This window comes from Thermobia domestica, chromosome 8 (genome assembly GCF_964235325.1).
Source record: "Thermobia domestica chromosome 8, izTheDome1.hap1.1, whole genome shotgun sequence".
In the NCBI taxonomy this organism is placed as follows: domain Eukaryota; kingdom Metazoa; phylum Arthropoda; class Insecta; order Zygentoma; family Lepismatidae; genus Thermobia; species Thermobia domestica.
Genome location: NC_137461.1, coordinates 265,360,257 through 265,381,322, shown reverse-complemented (window position 1 = coordinate 265,381,322; position 21,066 = coordinate 265,360,257). Strand labels below are relative to the sequence as shown.

Below are 21,066 nucleotides of genomic sequence, written 5' to 3'. Positions count from 1 at the left end.
ACACAACATCGTTTATTTTAAAATAGTAACAGTGTGACCGTTTCGCCAACTAGCTAAACATAATGCAGAGTCGTTCTGACGCGTGATTAGAACCATACTAAAGAGTTCGACCAACATATGTTTCCTGCAGTAGTCAGGCCTTTAATATGACGCTAATCATACGTCAAAACGACTCTGCATAAGGCACAGTAGCTTTATCAGACACTATTACTGACTCACAGTGTCTGATGAAGCCAATATATTGCATCAGTTGGCGAAACTGTGACACACTTATTATTTTAAAACAAACGCTTCTTTGTTCAGTGACAATAAATGTATTTTCTGAATGTGGTTGGACATACTGACTTTTGGATCATTGTCAACCACTGATCTACATAGGCATATAATACAAAGAGAAAGAAAACAAAACACCTTGAAATAATATACTAGTTTTTATTATCAATACACTGAAAAGAATATATTACAATCTACAATTATTTAAGTAAATTAGCATTTTGCACAAAATAGTAAACATGTGTACAAATATTACAAACATATCAATATGAATTGCTTCCATTGTCTTATAGATTGTGTGATATTACCTTAAACACAATACAAATAAAATTCTATAAAATTTTATTCAGTGTTTTCCTTTTAACATACCTGATTTTGTATTGCTGTACTTTGTTAAGTACTAAAACGTTAAGTCTAGTGGACGCATTTTAGAATCAGCTTTCATATAAACATCACCCTGTTGTATATGGTATTTCCTTGTTGTGTTTTGGCACTATTCTTAATTCGGCAATCACAATCATGGAACAACGAAATCTATTTCAACTTCAGGAACGAATTTCAAACTGCTCCCTTCCTAGCATCAACAACAACATAACCACAGAACATGAGACTTACTATAATGAACACAAAATGTGAAGCCCGCAACCTATCAGCTCATCCTGTCATGAAGTAACTTCCAAATGATTCGGAAAGCAACGATAAATGGAGACAAATATTTCTCAAACCATGAAAAATTACCGTATTTACCCGATATAAGCGCCCCTAAAAATCTGTGTCGGTTTTGAGAATCGTTTTATCATGCGAATTTAAGTACCCCTATAAGATCACTACACAAAATGCATGCAACTACCAAACCAACGGTTCTTCATTGGCTGCGAACTAGTGACTTCTTAGAAGTATCTTTCCAGATATATTTAATAGTTACAGGTAATACCTCTATCTGTTCTATAAATTATTATGCTTGAACATACATGCTGTTTTATAAAGTAAAAAATTAAACAATCCAAAATGGAACTTTATATTAAAATTCTCAAATCATTATTACAAACAAGAATTATTTACCGGCATTTCTACGATTGTCCAAAAAGATATTATGCAATTAAAAGCGACCTCAAGAATTTTAGCTCTATATTTTCAAAAAAAGGAGGATCTCTTATATTCTAGTAAATACAGTAAGAAGCATTTAATAAATTTACTGTTGTTATAATATTATGACAAATGATTCAGGGAGTCTACTAAAATTCCAAAATGAAATTTGGTGACTTTTTCGTGACCTTTTCTTCACCAAATCATAAAATTTTCTAACGTTTTCAAGAGCAAATTTGGGTGCGAATTAGGCCGAATTTTCATCCATGCGATAGAAACGTGCTTTGCTTGCGATTTGGTAGTGTCTAAAGCCGACCATAAACATTTTTGGTGGTGAATTTTATAGAACGAAATTTTCCAATCTGTACTTACATTTGTACAGTTAAAAAAAATCGTGACCCAAAGGCTAAATTTCGTGACTTTTTCGTGACTTTCATGACTGTTTTCCAATTTCATGATTTTTTCGTGACATTCGTGACTTTCGTGACCAATAGACACCCTGTGATTCCTAATTTTCATCACTTTTCTCGAAAAACACCAGAGTTGTTGAAGAAAGAAGACAAAACGAAAGAAGAAACTGCACTGGCATATAAACATGAAACTGTCAAAGCTTCTATCTTTACTAACGTCACTGAGAATGAAAAGATTATATCAAGAATGGAATCATAACAGCCGGTTTCAACTAACTAACTCTATGGCCTATGGAACCCGGAGGTTCAGTGCCGCGTTCACAAAAGCTCTCCACTGACTTCTATCCTTAGCCGGTTTCAACATTATTTGTAAAATGTTTTAACTAAACATTCTACGAAATTTAGACACTTGTTAAGTTGAATGAATAGCAGGAATACCTCGATTATCGATTTATCGTGTTTTATAATTTTAACACCAAAATTCCAACTATTGCGCTCCAAATTCGAATTATCGCGACCGCGAGGTGCAGACTAACCCGAGGTTTTCAGGTCGGTGGGAACCCCGCTGAATGGGTCATCATTACAGAATTTTCATCCATCCACAAAAGTGGACAATTTGTATTTCAGAGCTCAAACTACTAACCAGTTGGTGTAACAGCCCATTTGTGGTTCTTAGCCGCTCCAACGCCATCTGTCAGCGACCGGTTGAACTATGACCAGGCTAGTGACGAGCACGTGGTGAGTGCGTTGCGTTGTCCTGTCACTAACCGGCGTATCGGAAGTTTTCTAGACCTAATGGCCGTCACGTCTTTCATTCACGTGACTTCCCAGTTTGCCTCACGACATTGGGTGAACGCCGAAAATTGGGAATCACCGACCGGGAATCGAACCCGGGACCACATGGACGTGATTCCAACGCTCTAACCACTAGACTAGTGTCCCCTACTACAATATATGTACATGGACATAAAACACGAACTCCTGCTTTGTAAAACTTCACTTCCATTGCCCTCAACTGCTGTTATCGTTGACAGATAACCTGTGTACTTTTACTGTTTATAACAGTAACGAAGGCCACAATAGGTAGCGCTGTATGTCAAACTGGATCTATATTATTGTAGCGTCTGGTTTTCAAAACTAACACTTAAGTCAGAAGAGAAGAAAAGTTTCCGAGCTCAGACTCTCATACATAACGAGCATCACACTTTTCATCAATACTAACAGTTAAGTCACTGTCTGAAAAGAAACTGTATTCAGAAAAATGCGACAAAACAGTGGAAGAAAAAGCTGAAAGAGGAAGAACACTGCAGTTGATTATTTTCAGCTCGACGTCTGAGTATGTTCGTTGATCGAAGCTGAAAGTTAATTTGTTTTATTACATCATTAAATGGTTTATTTAATGTTACAGTTGGAGTGGATGCAAATATTGTTCTTGTTACTTGGTACCTTCTCTAATTTGCGTCCACTAACTTAGTCACACAAGCAATTAATATATGTCAATGACTTAAAAACATTAAGTTTCTTCTTTAACATAACTACATGTGAAAAGAATTTAAATACGCTACAAACAAAAAAAATCATGTTATTACAATGCCACATTTTATATAAAGAAATCATAAAAAGTTATTTAAAGCAATATACATATTTAATGTTATGTCAATATGACACAAACGAAATATATAACTCTTAAAACAGAATTTATCCTACAGAAAAGAAATTAAAATGTATATGCTACACTACTATACAGAAGCTGGTCCCAGTCTCATTCTTTACGGAAAAAAATTAAAAAAAGAAATTAATTACAATATACTTACATACATATACATACACACATCCATACATAAATATATACATCAATATACCAATGCCATGTGTGAATTTGTACATATACACATCAATGTGCGTTGTGTTGTAACTTACACTACAATATGAATTAATCCATGATTCACTATGTATTTCAAAAACAGCTGATCATCAGTGTTGGCCACACATCATATCTACAGGCGTCGCTAGGAGTGTGCGTTAGGGGCAGCCCATAAAGGGTGACTTTATATGAAATGTCTGTGCACATTCTTTCAGCAGAAATATATTTTTACACACGCATGGTTAGAACCAAAGAATCCCAGCGTAAACATATGAAAATAAATATATCTAATAAAGGGAACTCACATGATAATTTAAATATATGTCACTGAAAACACTAAATATAGACAGTTAGCTTTCAAACCTCGAACAGATTATCACCAGGGTATAGGGTACGATAATTTGAGAAAGATACGATCGTTTGTCAAAGTAAGCTGAACGTTGGTAAAAACTGTACAAATAACCACTGGAGGGACGGTAAAAATAAAGTTAAGCAAGAAATAGCTTGTAAAATGTAATATGAAATAATACAGTCTAAGATACCGTATACTGTCTTGAGATATACAAAGTGTTCGAAAACAACAGCAAAAATCTTTGGGAAGTGAATCCTCACATGAAATTTGAAAAAAAAAAAAAAAAAAGTGCATAAATGCATCATTTTTGAGTTACAACCTGCTGAAACTTGGTCGGAACAATACTGAAAAACGGTCCTTAACTCAGGAGTGAAATTGTCTAGATTCCATTAACGCACCAGTGGGTATGGAATGTGTGTGAGTTTCAGTTCAAGATCTATCATTTATGATTTTCCTTTTATGCTTCGAGGATAACCCTGTCGCCATCAATGATCCACATCTGCTGCTATAATAATGAAATTTAACTCGAAATAAGCACTATATTCTTTAAACTCTGATCCAACATTTTGTTCTCGAATTATTGTCCGTTTTGTAATACTATTCCAACGAATTTTCAACGAGCTATAGCTCCGTAATGATGCATTACTGCACTTATATTGGTCTATAATTATTGACGCTGTATATCGTAGAAGCGACTGATCCTCCCTCTCACTATTTTCAACCCCAAACTATATGAGTAAGTATCTAATCTTTACCAACACACAACGTTCTATAAAAATCTGGGAGGGGAGAATGGCTCCCTCGTTATTTGCCCATCTCAACTGCAAGTAATTGCAAGACTGTAAATTCTCAGAAAAAATTGACCATATTCAACAAAACTGTAAGTTATCAGAATTTTTATTTCAATCTTCGGGAGTGGGAATGGAGTGATAAGTCAGCCTTGATACTCGACTGACTTCAACTGCAAGAGTGAGAATAATGTGAAACTCAATAAGCATATACACCACATTATGTTAAAATCAAATATTTACGAATGTTATCATAGAAGGTATTTTTCTTAACGGGGAAGTTGCCAATGCCATAAAGAAAATATACACATTAAGTTTTATCATACTCAAAAACTTTTACGTGGTTTATATATAAAAAAATTCTTGTATGTACATGTGTAAATTTGCAACATGCGGGAGCATTTATTCCCTTTTTTTTAAAAAAGAAAAAAGAAAGAAAAAGAAAAAGAAAAGAAAAGAAAAAAAAACCTTACACTTGATGGACTGTAACCCCAAACTCGTGACGGGGACAATTGGCCTCGATGCTGACGTTCCCATTAAACCCCATTCAATCAATCAATCAAATAACTCCAAACAATAGGCTTATTTCTGCAAGTGGAAGCAAGGCCACATACAAAGTTTCATCAATTTTACGAGAGTTATCGTGGAACAGACGGATGGACAAACACAAATACCAAGCGAGTCGAATAGTAAAAGCTTTGCTAACGCTCCCTTCTATTACTTTCATGTTTTCGTGGGAGGATTCATTAATAAATTTTTTTGTTGTTGTTTCCGAATACTCTATATAGTATATAAAGATAGTTTTGGGACAGGTAAAGAAGGTAGAGAATAGTCCGAAAGAAGTTGAAATAATATAAAAATAATCAGTAATAATTTTAAGCAAGGGTGACAACTAACCTGGCCTTTCAGTGGCGGATTCACAGGGTAAAAACTGGAGCGGCAGAAGAGTTTACTATAAACTTTCAAAAATATAAGTAATAACTTAAATTACTTTTGTCACTCAAAAACTAAGGGAGGGTTTACGCCCCTCGGCCCCGGGTTAGATCCGCCACTGAGGCCTTTCTCTCTTTCTCGTATTTTTGTTTCCTTTTCTCTCTCTCATCTCTATATACTCCGTTCAAAGTATGGGGCAGGTGTCTATATTTTGAGTTTTCAGTGAATTCTAACATTTAGGAATATGATGATCGTAAACTGGTTGAAAGAAGTGTTGGTGAATCACAATAAATAAGAAACAGAATTATTCGAGGTGTTTTCAAAAAGTATCGAACCTTATTTTTTCCCGCGTAAACCAATGAAGTGCGGAGACCTTCTTCAGTGTAGATGTAGAGGGGACACCCGTGCGTAGTCATGATTTTTTTCTCGCCCGCAAAAAGCGTCAGTCGTAGACGGTTAGTCAATGCGTGAAGACCTGTAGTGAGCGGTTGTCGGATTTCAGTTTTTTGTAAAATGACAGAAAAACTTACGCAGCGATATTGCATCACATGTTGCCAAACGCTTGGCGGTACTCAAGCGGAAACCATGCAATCGTATCGGTACATTCAATTTTGAACGAGAATTTGGCCATTGAGGATTGTGTTCGCGAAATTTCATTCAGGCTTTCGTTGCCAAATACAACATTCCTGTGTGTTGTCAGGCTCCCTACTCACCAGACATGGCTCCGTGTGACTTTTAATTATTTCCCAAGCTGAAAATACCACTAAAAGGAACCCGATTTGAGTCAAAAGAAGGCATCATGCGGAATGCGACGGCACGGTTCCTCACAATGCCAAAAAATGTGTTCCAGAAGTGCTTCCAACAATGGCGGGAGCGCTGGCAGAAATGTGTGTATTACCAAGGAGACTACTTTGAAGGAGGTTAGTATTTCGGATTCCCAAATCAATGAGTGTATTTTTGCCAACCAAAAGTTCGATACTTTTTGAACACACCTTGTATTTCTTACGTATACTCGCAAAATTACGAGTAAATTATAGATTTATTGGTATCGCTGACTGTTAACTAGGCTGCACGATTAACGCCAAAACTACTTTTTGATAGAGATAATAATAATAATAATAATAATAATAATAATAATAATAATAGTCATAATCACATCCCGACCTCACATAAACCTGATAATTATATGAGATTAGGATACACAAAACCAATATCCGGATCCGTTTGCCCATCCCTACAAAGAATCTAAAATATTACTAAGGGATTGGGGATGATCTACTAAGTGATGTGGTCCGTGAGTATAAGAAAAATCGGTAAACACTATGACTTACCCCACTAATTCTAGTGACGTCATTTATTATATCTGACACTTTTAAAATCACTCACTTGAAGAATGAATTTCTAGAATATAATCAAATTATGCTCAAAATTTACTTTATTTGGGTCTCGTTAGTCCCACCACCATTTTCTTCTTTTCTTTCTTTCTTTTTAGGTATTATTTTAGGTACTTTCAAACAGAAAATACTATAGAGTAAAATAATCCATGTTGTCGAAACTTTCCCGAATTTCAAAGAATATGTGTTCACAGAATATAACGACGTAGAATTAGATGAAGAACTTGAGCAAAAATAATTAAAACATGAAATTTTTAGTTTTACGTCCCACAGTTACACCTTTCAGGGTAAAGGGGCGGGTAAATTAATGAAAGAAATGAAATATTTGAGTTTAACATCCCATGATTATGCCCTTTTAGGCTAAAGGGAGACGATGATTAAGGCAAGTGAATGATGATGATAGAATTGATAAAATGAGAATGTAGGAGGAAACAGGAGTACTCCAAGGAAACCCACAGACACCACAAAATTGTTTGGCCAAGGATCAAACCAGGGACCCCAAGCACCAGAGGTAAGAGCTGTACCACTGAGCCACCGTGCTCTCCCCTAAAAAAAATAATGGTAGTAAAATAAATGAAATATTTGGTGGAATGAAAATACGGGAGGCAACAGACACAATGTTCAACACAAACTTACTCGATCAGGGGACCGAACCAGGGACCCCTCGCACCAGAGATGTGAGCGCTCTACCACGGAGTCACCAAGCCCCAAACAAGGTCGAAAACTATCATAAAAGCACTAACTAGTTTACTACGTCAAGTTTTGTACTTATTCGAAAATTACGTCCAGCAAACGTTAATACGAGAAATACTATTATTATTCATTGAGTGAAATATTTTGATGAGAAAACTGAAAAGATGGTGGGAACGGGACTAATAAACAAATGTAAAGATACTTAATGGAGGCGTTCAGTAATATGGCTATTTGCCACCATTAAGCCTTTGTAAGAGTATCATTTCTTCTCCTTTGGTTTAAATTATGACCTGCATGTTTCAGCTTAAAAATTAAAGAGTTTTATACTAAAACACTAAAAGTATTAAATACTAAATAATTAGTTAGGTAAATTATATGAAAAAAAAAGTGCTGTAAGTGACATCTTACAATTTGATGCTGGTTTTCTTCGCAAATTATTATTACCGGACAGCAAGCAATATTACAGTTCATTAATGCTGTCAGTGTGATTACTTTATTTCCTAAATACTTACATTACAATAATTTTACCCCCAAAATATACCTCAATTTTTATGTAAGATTCTGTTAGCGACTGTGTAAATATATCACCTAGTGCCGAATTAAAAGCAAGACTAATTGTGTACAACGTACGGAAACAACGCAATACTCCTTTCTAATATAACTCCCTATGCAATAATAATAATAATAAATTTAACCCTCACTTGAAGCATTTGAGTAAAAATCAATCGCAAACAGTTTTAAGCAGTAAATTCTCGCCATGATCAGAGTGCTTTCTAAAAAAATAAGAATAGAGGAAAAATGAGTCGATTTGGAATAAGATAAAAACGGAATTTCAGTAAGAGAAAATTTCGCGTTTCTTAGCAGCTGATATCATTCGACGTATTAATTTAACTATCCTCTTCCCAAGCCTTCGGCTCGCTCTACACTACAGGTTAAAATCGTCCTTGTATGAAAGTTGTTTACATTTAACCCTTTTAAATCATACGGTATATTTTCATACGATAAGGTAGTATCTTCATTATTCCATTAAGAAAGCACTAATAAAGCTTTCTACTTCGTTTTTTTCTCAAGCCTGGAGGCATTGTAGAACACACTACATATGATTTCACACCTTTCTACGTCGAGACATAGGGGTGATGACGTTATAACTTTTAAAAACTAACTTGTTGCTACGTCTATTTTTACTATTTTTTGGCGGGCTTACTTTTGCACATAGAAGACTGAAATTTTGCACACACATTCAGTGCTGTATAGTTGCGAAACATGATCGTTTACTCTGAGGGAAACTCATATCAACCGAAGTATTTGAGAACAAGATCCTTAGTGTGAGACGAATATTTGGACCAAAGGGAACGGGAATGGGAAATGACGGAAACTTCATGACGAGGAACTGCATAATTTATACCGTTTACCAAACATTGTTAGGGTCATCAAGACTAAGAGGCTTAGGTGGACAGGTCATGTAGCTAGAATGGAAGAAAGCAGGAATGCTTTTAAAGTTTTAGCTGAAAGTCCAATCGGAAAGCGACCATTAGGAATACCTACGTGCAGATAAGAGGACAATATGAAGATGGATCTCGCAGAAATAGGAATACAAAGTAGAAACTGGATCCAGTTGGCTAAAGACAGAAGTCAATGGAGAGCTTTGGTAAACGCGGCATTGAAGCTCCGGGTTCCACAGGCTATAGAGTTAGTTAGCTTTTAAGTTGCAATTTAACCACCACAATTGTTTTAAATCTGCAAATTGTGACATCTATTGGCGTCAGATGGCAGAATGTAGCGATACCTATTAGAGCAACTGTGAACTACATACTAGGAACTAGCGTTACATACAAACTGAAATATTCTTGTATTATAATACAAAGTTTTTCAAAATGTCCAACAATAATAATGCTTCAGTTGTTACTGTTTTACAAGCGGTGGTAACAGTTGTATATATGCTGTTTGAGACGAGCAGTATAGAACGATTAGTGTTTTAATACATAGTCAACGTTTTTTTCTTTCAAGTCTAGATATTGGTAATACGAGTACAACTCAGGTTATAAAACAAGGACACGCAAGAAAAATTCTTTATCAACTCATAAACTCATAACCACTATTTCTACTAGCATGAATATTTGGCGAAAATGTAGTTCTTCAAGCAACGTTAGGTTTTTCAAAGAGTGCACTGGCAATGGCAAGAATTTATCGCACAAACTGCTTACTATTGGTGTTTACTGGATGCTTCACGTAAGCGTTAAAACTTTTACTAATATGCATCCTATTGTTTCATTTAGTAAACTCATATTCTTACAAGTGTCCACTTCTTTCTTTCTTAAGAAATCAAGAAACATTTCGTAATATCTTCTAAATTTATCATAATAATATTATAATTGCATGATTCTTCAACAATACAGGCCACCGAGGAAAATATGTACGAAATAAGATTATTTTACATACTGACCTTATGTGATTAGAACATAATATTTTTAATTACAGTACCGAACTGTAAAATTTCCTATTGACCGCAAAGACAAAGCCTGATTGTCCCGCCATTTTCACATTTCAAACATTATGCACATAATTAAAAATAAGTAATTAATCGACTTGTACAACTTATATATGCATAATGAAAAACACTTTCAGATGGTTTTCCGCTTTTTAATGTCTTAGATGGACTTGCTACGCTTCTTCAGAAGGAAAAATTGGGAAGTATAACGCATTAATCACCAACTTAATTTGTTTCACGTAGCAAATTATCTAACATGAGAACAGGAAGGTTTCCGAAGTATTTCAACATGTTTATAATATGATCAGATAATATTATGTCGAAGCACGACATCTTTAAATCAAGCACAATAGCTAAGCCAAAAATAACTTTGCACTTCGATCCCCTTCTCTTCTTCTTGTTTCTTTTCTTTTCTTAATTTGAATTTTATTTCGTTACTTTTGGAAACAGAATCAGAGCATAAAAAGTTTTAATATTTAGTCATACACATCAGCGCATGAAATTTCCGATGGTGACCAAATATTTTAGTCGGTCAACAGTCATTTTAACACATAATAGTCATTTTAATGAGTACTGAAAATGGCGACCAAATTCTCTGATATTGACTGTAGATTTAAACCTGAAATTTCGTCCCCTGCATATATACAGAGTGTTTCAAAACAACATCGACAACGTTTGGGAGGTGATTCTTGGCACCACGATAAAACAAAAAAGTATAGACCAAATTGGGTACACAAATCCGTCATTTTGGAGTTATAGGCTGCCGAAAACATGAAAACAATGAACTTTAAAGGTCCATAGCTCCAATACTATTGAGACCTACCATAGTCGGGTCAAGACTTCACTTAGGAACTAGTATGTGCTCTATCCAATATCCATGTTTCAGAATCCTACAGTACTCCCGCAACAATTTTCAAAGAGAGAGTTTGGCTACGGGCATATAATCTGAAGTACTCACGTCTATAAAAAATTGTTGCGGAACTATGTGCGTACTATGTTCAATGTTAAGTCCAAACGTTTCAGAGGTTTCCTATCGTACTCGAAAAATTTTGTTCAGTCACTAATTGGATCCTACAATCAACCTGGATTTAGGATAATGATACTGGTAACTTCCAGAGAATGAAATTGGACAAAGCAAAAGCTTGATCAACAATCAATGTTCATCTGTTAAACGCAAGAAAGTTATATTATTTTATGCGATAAATGGAAGAGGAAATCTTTTGTCTCTTATCAATCGCTCTGTAGGTGCAAATTCAATTATATTCAATGAAAATTAAATAGTGAAAAATGCACGACTAGACTGGGAATCGAAGCCAGCTAACTGTGACTTCGTTTATCGTGAAAGTCTGTTAACTACTACGCTACCTGTCCGCTACCCAATCAACCACGCTTCCTTCCAGCCTTAAAGTTGCTCAGCCATTTGAGACCAATGAACCGGGCAACAACATCTGTTGCGCTTGAACAACAGAATATCTATATTACAGAACATTTGTGACGGCTGAATCATATGAAGGGTTGATCTGGACTTTTTTTCACAATGCGTTTCATTGCATAAAGACTTGTGTACACACAAATCCTATCGAAGTATACGGCACAATAAAGATAAACTTATATTCATATAAACCAAGTAAGAAAACAAAGTATGTAAAAAAAAGATCTGTAAAATTTTAATTTGATACATGGGCCCTTAACCAAAACCATTTGGTGTAACGGCCCGATTAGTGGGCCTGAGCCGCTCCACGCCATCTGTTAGCGACTGGTGGAACTACGCCCAACATAGTGACGAACGGGTGGTCCGCGTGCTGCATCGCCCTATTGCTAACCGGCGTATCGGCAACTTTCTAGACCTAGTGGTCGTCACATCTTGCATCCACGTAATTCCCCAGTTTGCCTCATGACGCTGGGTGGGCACCGAAAATTGGGAAAATACCGTCCGGGAATCGAACCCGAGACCACGCGGACATGAATCTAACGTTCTAACCACTATACTACGGTGTTCCCATATTATATGTTAACATGATGAAAATATAATCATTTTTCCCACTCCAACCCTGGGTTTAATCGAGGTACTCCCGTTTCCTCCCACTTTCTCACTCCACCAATTCTTCCATTATTATTCACTTGCCTTAATCATCGTCTCCCTTAGCTTAAAGGATATAATCGTGGGACGGTAAACTGAAAGATTTCATTCATTTCATTTCTTCCACACCAATCCCTCTACAGAACCCACTTTAAATTATATTCAATGAAATTCAGAGTGTAAAAATGAATCGAGAATCGAATCCGGTTCCCCGGCTTACCATGTCAGTGTATCTAAACTAAATACGCACAGAATAATTAGGTAATATTAATACAGAAAAATCTGGCAAGGACTCGAACTCCGATTTTTTGCTTTTCAGGAGGCTGTATTACAGTTGCCTACTCATCTTATCCTTTGCTCTAACTGTTTTATGTCACTGTCAAAATACCAACCTTAAAGGTTTATTTTCCTACTATTAGCAGTAGAGATGTGCTTAAGGAATCTAACCAACACAAACTATGAAAGTTATTTTTGGCTTAACCTGCAATAAGATGAATAATTTTAACAGTGTTAATATCTGCGCAATTTTTTCTTCTTCTTTGTCATTAATTGACAGGTGAAATTCTTTTTCTTACTAAAATTATCTTACTAAAATCTGAGAAAAACTCTTATTTATTCAACTGTGTGAATTGTTTCAGCAAATGGTTATGCCGATTCTCAGCACAGATTCTTTAAAAAGACGAACACCGCCACCGTTCATTACATGTTCTGTATTCATAATTTAACCACTTAAAGCAGTTTTTCTACTAAATTCTTCTTCTGAAACAACCTAAACTGAACGTGGCAAATAACCATTTGCCGAAACGTACACAGTTGAATAAATGAAAGTGTGCTTTCAAATAAGTACAATTTTAATGCGTATTTAAGAACTATTCTATTGAATTAAGTAAGAATTTTTTTTCTTCTTTGAATTGCATAAAATTTTACTGATTTCTCCTTCACAACGATTTAAATGGTTTGTACTTCGTGAAAATTAAATTTTATATATGTACGGGGTATTACAAACATTTGTTACAATAATTTTAGAAATAGATTCCTCACATGAAAATAAGGGAAAAAAGTTTATATGGACCTCTGGTCGGAAGTGCATAGTTTCGTAGTTAAAAGGTGTTGAAAACGGGAAAAAAAATAAATAACTTTGAAGGTCCACAGTTCCACTACTATAGGACCGATCGTAATCGGGTCAAGACATCATTGAGGAACTAATATGTAAACTATCCAAATAACCATCTTTCAGAACCTCAAGTACTTGTACAATCATTTTTAGAGAGGCTGTTTGGGAGTACTTGATCACTCTCCACCTACCTCCCTAAAAATTGATGTGCAAGTACTGGAGTATTATTAAACATGGATATTTGGACAGTTCACATACCAGTTCCTCAGTGATGTCTTGACCCGACTACGTATAGGTCCCATAGTAGTGGAGCTATGAACTTGTATGTAGATCCATATGAACTGTTTTTCTTATTTTGAGGTGAGGAATTTGATCCCAAAATATTGTGACATTTTTGAAACACCCTGTATATAATTTTAATATTTATCAAATTTAATTTATATATAATGCAAATTTAATTTTAAAAAAACAAGGCCATTTAACTAGACTTGAAGAAAGAATTAAGAAATTCACATCATTAAAATTCGAACTCATTAACAAAAAAAAGTACACTATGTAAATCAATAAGGTTCAAAAAGAAAGATGGCGTGAGTACCCAACGCCGTTAAGAATGGAAAATGGCAAAAAAGTAATTTTGCCTTTACCTTAAATAATCCTTACACAATCTGATGCAACTGTGTACAGTGCATAGAGTCAAGCCATAAAATACAGTATATTACATACATATATTATGCAATGTTAAGTTTCTTAAGAAGAAACATGTTTAAAAGTGCAATTATTACGCTAGATACACAGTATCTATCACGGAAAAAGTGCAGTACGTGCTTATTATTATTAAAAGTGTATATGAGCATATACCTTATATACATTGCTCTATACTATTAAAAAATTAAAAAAACAATATACAACCTGCATATCAGGTTATCTTCAAACTCCTAATTCAGTGCGTATAAATATAGCATATACAAAATAATACTTTAACACAATTCTGAGTGATGTTCATTCCTGAAAAGAGAAAGGAGAGACATCTTTTAACAAAGGAAAAAGAAACTTTATGAACAACTGAGGATTTAAGAAACGCTCATTCCTTATGTAAAACAACCTCTACAACATTTTAATACGTAAAGTCAAATATCTCACAGCATGTAAAGTGTTCCTGCTCTCTCTTAAGTAAGTATTTCTATGAATAAAAAGCTGAAGTGAACGGAACTCTGAAGCTCCCGGCGTGCTAAGGTGTGCAACATAACCTAGCCGAACCTGTCCTTGGCAGAGCTCGGCCATTAAATATAGCAATCTTTATCCCTCAGACGACGGACTACTTGCCCACTACATTTGGTTTAGATCCGGCCAGTAGTTACTGAGAAACAAAGTATTCTATACAAGTTGAGCCGTTACTGAGAAATAAAGTACTCCATACAAGTTGAGCAGAGCCGTGCCTAACCCTAGCTGATCTCGGCCACCAAATATAGCGAGCTTCCTTAGATGATGGGTTACTTGGCAACCAACTTTGATTGAGATCCGGCCAATAGTTATAGAGAAACAAAGTATTCTATACAAGTTGCGCAGAGTCAAGTCCAGTTGAACCGAGCCTATCCCTGGCTGAGCTGGGCTATCAAATATAGCGAGTTTTATTCCTTAGATGATGGGCCATTTGGCCACTGTAGCGTGAATTTTCGTTCAAGAAAAAAAAAAAATGTAAATGATTTTTTGGAAAGATCTTGTAATCCATCTATGTGACGGTAAATGCTCGCTTTGATTAAGTGATTCGCGTTTTTAACGCTAGGGTGAGCTGAGTCTAAGCCTTGACTGCGATGTCACCGTTTGACCTGACATCTAGTGGCCGAATCGAAAACCTGTTCAAATGAACGTGTAATCTTTAGTTCTATGGACAGGTGAGGTAGAGGAATGTTGTGAATTCCTTCTGTTCCATTTGATAACGTCGAAAATGAGTTGAATAGACTAAGTATAATTTACATTTAAGTTTGCTATATTTACTGTCTTGGGAGGCTATTTAATTAGGCTAATGTTTTCTAAATTCAAACCTTTTCTTTTTCTCCTGAGATCAGTGAATATTAGTAATATTGAAATTAAATCTAGAAATTAGTGATGGTATTTTTGGCTACTTAACTAGAAATTGTTACGACGTAGTAGTGAATGACTTTCGGTATATCTTTCTATTTTGGAGTGCTCATTTATATTTCTTCGTGTTTGTTAATTAGATTCCATTTGGTATGTACTAAAAATCATTTAATCAACTCGTGCGTTTACTGCAATCTTCATTCTTTTTGTGTGTTAAAATTACGTAAAGATTTTTGCTCCTTTAAAAAACCAGTTATATAGAGTTTTCAAAGCTTGCTCCTTCAGAGCTAGAAATATTAGCTTTAAACGATCTAAATTATTTGTTACGTTATTTTGTTATATACAAAGATATTCATATTAATAGTTGTTGTTGAAAATTTTTTTTTGGAAAAAAAAAAAAAAGTTAAAAATAAAAGTTTACTAGCATGTATTTCATGGAGTCTTAATGAAACGAACCGAGGTCCCTATGTATGCGGTGTATTACGCTACATAGAAAATATATTAAATCACCTGTCCATAGAACTCGGTTCTCTGTAGGCCGGGAAGGCTCCATGAATGTAGAATATAAATGCCTTTGTAAGAGGAAAATTAGTAGGCGTGTATTTTTGCTCTCAAAACTTAGTAAAAGTAAAAAACCCCTTTGGAAGTATTTAACCTTCAAAATTCTAATCCCTTATGGATCAATTTGGCAATTTTTGTGATACAGATGGAGATAGTAATACCTCTTTTGGTACTGATTTAGTATGGAGTGGCCACACTTTAGGCGATGTTACAAGGAGTGAGAGTGTAATTTCGCGTATAGAGAACCCAAATAATGCTCACGTTTGTGGAAATAAAGGCCCTTGTCATAGACATAGTGAAAATGTAAGCATGGAACCTCTGGGATATGTTAAATTTAATGAAAAAGTAAGTGAACATAGAGAACCACCTAGCACAAGTTTGATGTACGGTAAAAACCATATGCAAAATTTTCAATCTTTTACGGACGAAAGTGATCGAACCACCTATGTGAAGACATTTTATAGGAGTAATTTTGGAAATGAACCTATTAGTGAACAAAGTAAAAGTAACTTGATGGGTAGAACCTTACAATGTGGACCCATAAGTTCACAGCCTAAATTAAATCAACCTTTGGGATACGGTTTTAAGTTTGATAAGTATTTATCAGAAACTGTGTATAAATCTGTGCAAAATCAACTTCATGATATTCCGTACGTAGACGGAAGTGATAGTTTGGCTTTCTGTCAGTTCTTACTGAAGGTGGAACTTTTGATATCACGTGGAATTGCACCGAATGAAGTGATTTTGGTTTCGGTTTTGGGTAAACTAAATGGTGATGCGTATAGGGAGATGCAAGTACTGTTGAATGAAACCTTAGAATGGCGCCATATATCTGAAAGGTTACTTCAGTTATTTGTGTCTACTATAGCACGTATGAAATTCACCCAGGAACATTTATACCGTGTCATGAGAACGTCCGAATCATTTTATGAATTCGTTCAAGAAAAGATCTGTGTTTTGAACATTTTGTGTATTCCCATGTGTGAGGAAGAATTTTGTACACTCGTGTGCAATTTAGTAACGCCTGAAGTAAGAAATGTACTTGTTTTAACGCAAATTCCAACCAGTAAGCAACTTTTGTTAGATTTTGCTAGGTCATACGATTCAAACTTAAGATATACCAAGGATTTTCGTACCGTTTCCTCTAACCGACCAGTACGTATTTCTTATGGGAGTAATACTTTTTCTCGCCCGCAATCTAAATTCTTTAGTAAAAAGCCTGCTTTTTCTAATGCTAAGATATATGGCGGGTGTAATACTTGTGGGAAACCTACTCATCATTCAGTAATATGCAATTATAATTCTAAACAATTAGAAAGGTGTGAAAATAATGCGTGTGGAATTTTGCCAACTGAAAACTTAACTTCTCAACAAAATGTGGCAAAAATAGTAGTGTCAGTTTGTCACGAAAATGTCTTTTGTGTGATTGATAGTGGCTCATCTATAATTTTAATCGGTAGAGCATTTTTAAATAAACTTAAGGAAAAATGTAGACCAAAAACTAAATCAGTGAACATTTCGATTTTGGGTATACCTGGAACTAAAACAAGTAAGGAATTAGTGCAAGTTATATTTTTCATAAAACGCAAGAAATTTGTGGATTGGTTTGCAGTAGTTGAGGAAACTGAACTTAACCTTTTGCTCGGTACACCTTTCTTACACGAACACCAAGTTTATGTGGACTACGCCAAAAACTTAGTGCATTTTCCTCGAGAAAATCTTACTGTAAAGTTAGCTTCTAACTCCGAGAGACCATGTGAGAACAACTTCTGTGCTCCAGTTTCTAATTTCAGGGTTGCCCAGGAACGACCCTTGTCACCTTGCTCAACCGGCAGTGGTCTGAATGGGAGACACAATCCTGAATCTCAAAATGTTTGTCGTCGGGGAAGAGAGTCTGTCGTGAGTTATGGGAATGCTGATGCGGGAGGAAAAGGAGCTGATTCCAGATCGTCGGCTGCCTTGTATGCTGAAGCTGGTCCCAGTGGTGTAGGACAGCAGGGGGTTCCCTCAACATATAGCCAAGCTGAAAGGAGTTTCCAACCAAATCATTCTTCACCGGATCACAAGGAGGACGAAGAAAAAGGTACAGTTGATGTGTTAACAAATTTGTATTCACCTGATCTTGAAAGCTATGTTAAAGATCTTATTTCTAGATATCCGGATGTAGTCACTGATAAACTAGGTACAATTAAAGATTATGAAATAGAAATCCAGCTTGAAGATAAGAGTCCTTCGGTGACTCAACCCTATCCGCTAGCCAAACATAAATTGAATGAACTCGAGAAATTCGTAGACGATCTAATAGCTAGAAATGTGGTTGAAGAAGTAGATAGTTCACCTTATGTGTCACCTTGCTTCTTAGTTGTCAATAATGATAAGTCTAAACGGCTTGTAGTCAACTACTCTAATATTAATAGTAAGGTGGTAGCTTCAGGGTATCCAACTCCCAATGTTGAAGCGTCTATAGCAAATATAGGAGGTCATAAAATTTATTCAAAATTAGATCTAAAGCTTAGCTATTTTCAGTTAAAATTAGCAAAAAAATCTCAAAAATACACTGTATTTGCTACCCCAACTAGACTCTTAGCTTTCAAAACTATGCCAATGGGTTTCTGTCATTCCGGATTTGCATTAACTAGAGTTTTAAATAAAATATTTAAAGACTTAATTGGTGAACATTTAGATCTGTTTGTAGACGACATTTGTATACATACCAATGATGTAGAAACACATAAGGAAATTTTAGAAAAGGTGTTTGCTCGATTAAAAGAATGGGGAATAACCATCTCTCCTAGAAAAACATTTTTGTTTAAAAGAAAAATAAAATATTTAGGATATGAGTTTGAAGATGGAAATATGAAAATCGATCCAGATAGAGTAGAAATTATCAAGAATTTACCTAAGCCTCGTAATAGGAGAGCATTAGCAAGATTGATAGGTTTTGTATCCTATTATTTAAAATTTTTACCAGGTTATTCAGAATATTTAGCACCTTTGTACAAGTTGAAATCTGAAAAGGTCCCTTTTCGGTGGGGAAAGGAGGAAGATAATTTGTTAAATAAAATTAAAGAGGCAATAGTAGATCATGTTGTCCTGAAAATACCGGACTTTAGAGAGCCATTTGTTATACACTGTGATAGTAGTTGTAAAAATTATAGTGCTATTTTATCACAGTATGATGATACAGGTAAACTTCGACCCGTATATTTTTGGTCTAAGGCGATTCCAGAGAGTGAATGGTCAAAGAATATATTCGAATTGGAGGCTCGTGCTCTTTGTTTAGCACTTTCGAAATTTGATATGTATCTGTTTAAAAAATTTACTGTTTTCTCAGATAATTCCAGTCTAACTTGGATATTGCGTAACCATAAGCGTCAGCGCAAATATGGGTATCTGATCGAGCGTATCAGTAAGTATAAGTTTGATGTAGTTTATCTGCGCTCACGCCGTAACCATCTTGCAGATTATTTGAGCCGTATTTATCAATATACGGAGTTTACTCCTCCATCTGAGGAAATTGTAGAAATTGATGAGTTTGAAGGCAAAGAGGTACATGTATCGTATTTTAATTTGTGGGAAGAGCCTTTATTAAATGAACCTTTGCATAAATATCAACGCGAAGACACGGAGTTAAAAGAAATTATAGATAAAATAGAAAGAGGTGAAAATGTAAAAAATTATAGTCTTAAAAATAATATTTTGTTAAAGAAAACCAATGGTAGAGTGAATGGTGGTCTAAGAGCAGTAGTACCAAAATCAATGGTAAATACAGTTATAAAATATCATCATGATGAAGTTGTAGGGGGAGGTCACAGTGGGATTTCCCGCACGATAGCTAAGATAGCATCTAAATTTACTTGGAAAAATATGTTTGATGAAATTAGGAACTATATACGCCAATGTATTGTCTGTCAAAAATCGAATTATAGGAACACTCTTAAATACGGGGAATATTATTCTAGGAAAGTAATTTATCCATGTCACACCTATTACTTAGATACCTTAGGGCCTTTGCCTAGCAGTAAGGGTTTTAAATATATCCTAGTTCTGGTAGATGCTGCTAGTAGATTTGTTGTAATGGAACCTTTGAGAACCTTAAGTTCACGTCTCATATGTGACAAATTAGAAAAGATCTTTATGTTTTATGGGTTATGTAATAAGCTGGTTCATGATCAAGGATCATATTTTATGTCTACGACCTTTAAGAACTTTCTTTTTAGTAGGGGTATTCAGAATGTTACTACATCTAGCTACTCTCCTAGCTCTAACTTAGTTGAAAGACAGAATAAGGTAATTCGTCTAATATTAAGGTCTTACATTCATCAAAATCAAACAAAATGGGTTGATTTCGTTAGGCAAGTTCAATACACCATGAACGTCAGTATAAATTCAGAAACGAAGAAGACACCTTCTGAAATTTTCTTAGGGCGTAAAATGTTCAACCCAATGGATGTAATTTGGCTTTTAGACTTAGGAATAGTAGAATCCTCTACAAATAAAGAAGAGATAAGTAAAACGATCATGGCTAATATAGAAAAGGCGTGGCTCCGAAAAGAAAAGCTTTATAACAAAAAGAGAGTTCCTTGTACTCTTCAAGTAGGGGAACTGGTTCTTGTAAAAAGGATTATGAAAGCTTCTTTGGATAAAAAGTTTAATCCAAAATTTGCATTGCAATATTCTGGCCCATTCCGTATTTTGAATTATCCGACAAAGAATACAGTATGGTTAGAATCTGTTGAAGATCCCACTAAGAAATTAAAAAGAAATGTAATGTATATAAAAAAGTATTATCCTCCCCGAACTTCAGATGATACAGTAAATGAAAATTAAGATTAAAAATCAAAGGAGTTAATTCAGTCAACTAAGAGAACCTATGTAAATAGTGTATAAATTTATATTATGTTAATTTTTGTAAGAATACTGTTCGTTGTGTTTGTATCCTGCAGGAATA

The 21,066-nt window shown here is 35.1% G+C and overlaps 1 protein-coding gene across 2 annotated transcripts in view; it reads right to left on the bottom strand.

Annotated features, from left to right (window-relative positions):
* Positions 1-3,299: 3,299 nt before the first annotated feature.
* The window catches only part of botv (exostosin like glycosyltransferase 3), a 165,567-nt gene continuing 147,800 nt past the window's right edge, over positions 3,300-21,066 (bottom strand). For both annotated transcript variants that reach the window (XM_081769748.1, XM_081769749.1), the window contains exon 15: positions 3,300-14,480. The gene's annotated coding sequence lies outside the window, so the exon portion shown is untranslated. The remainder of the gene's footprint in view (positions 14,481-21,066) is intronic.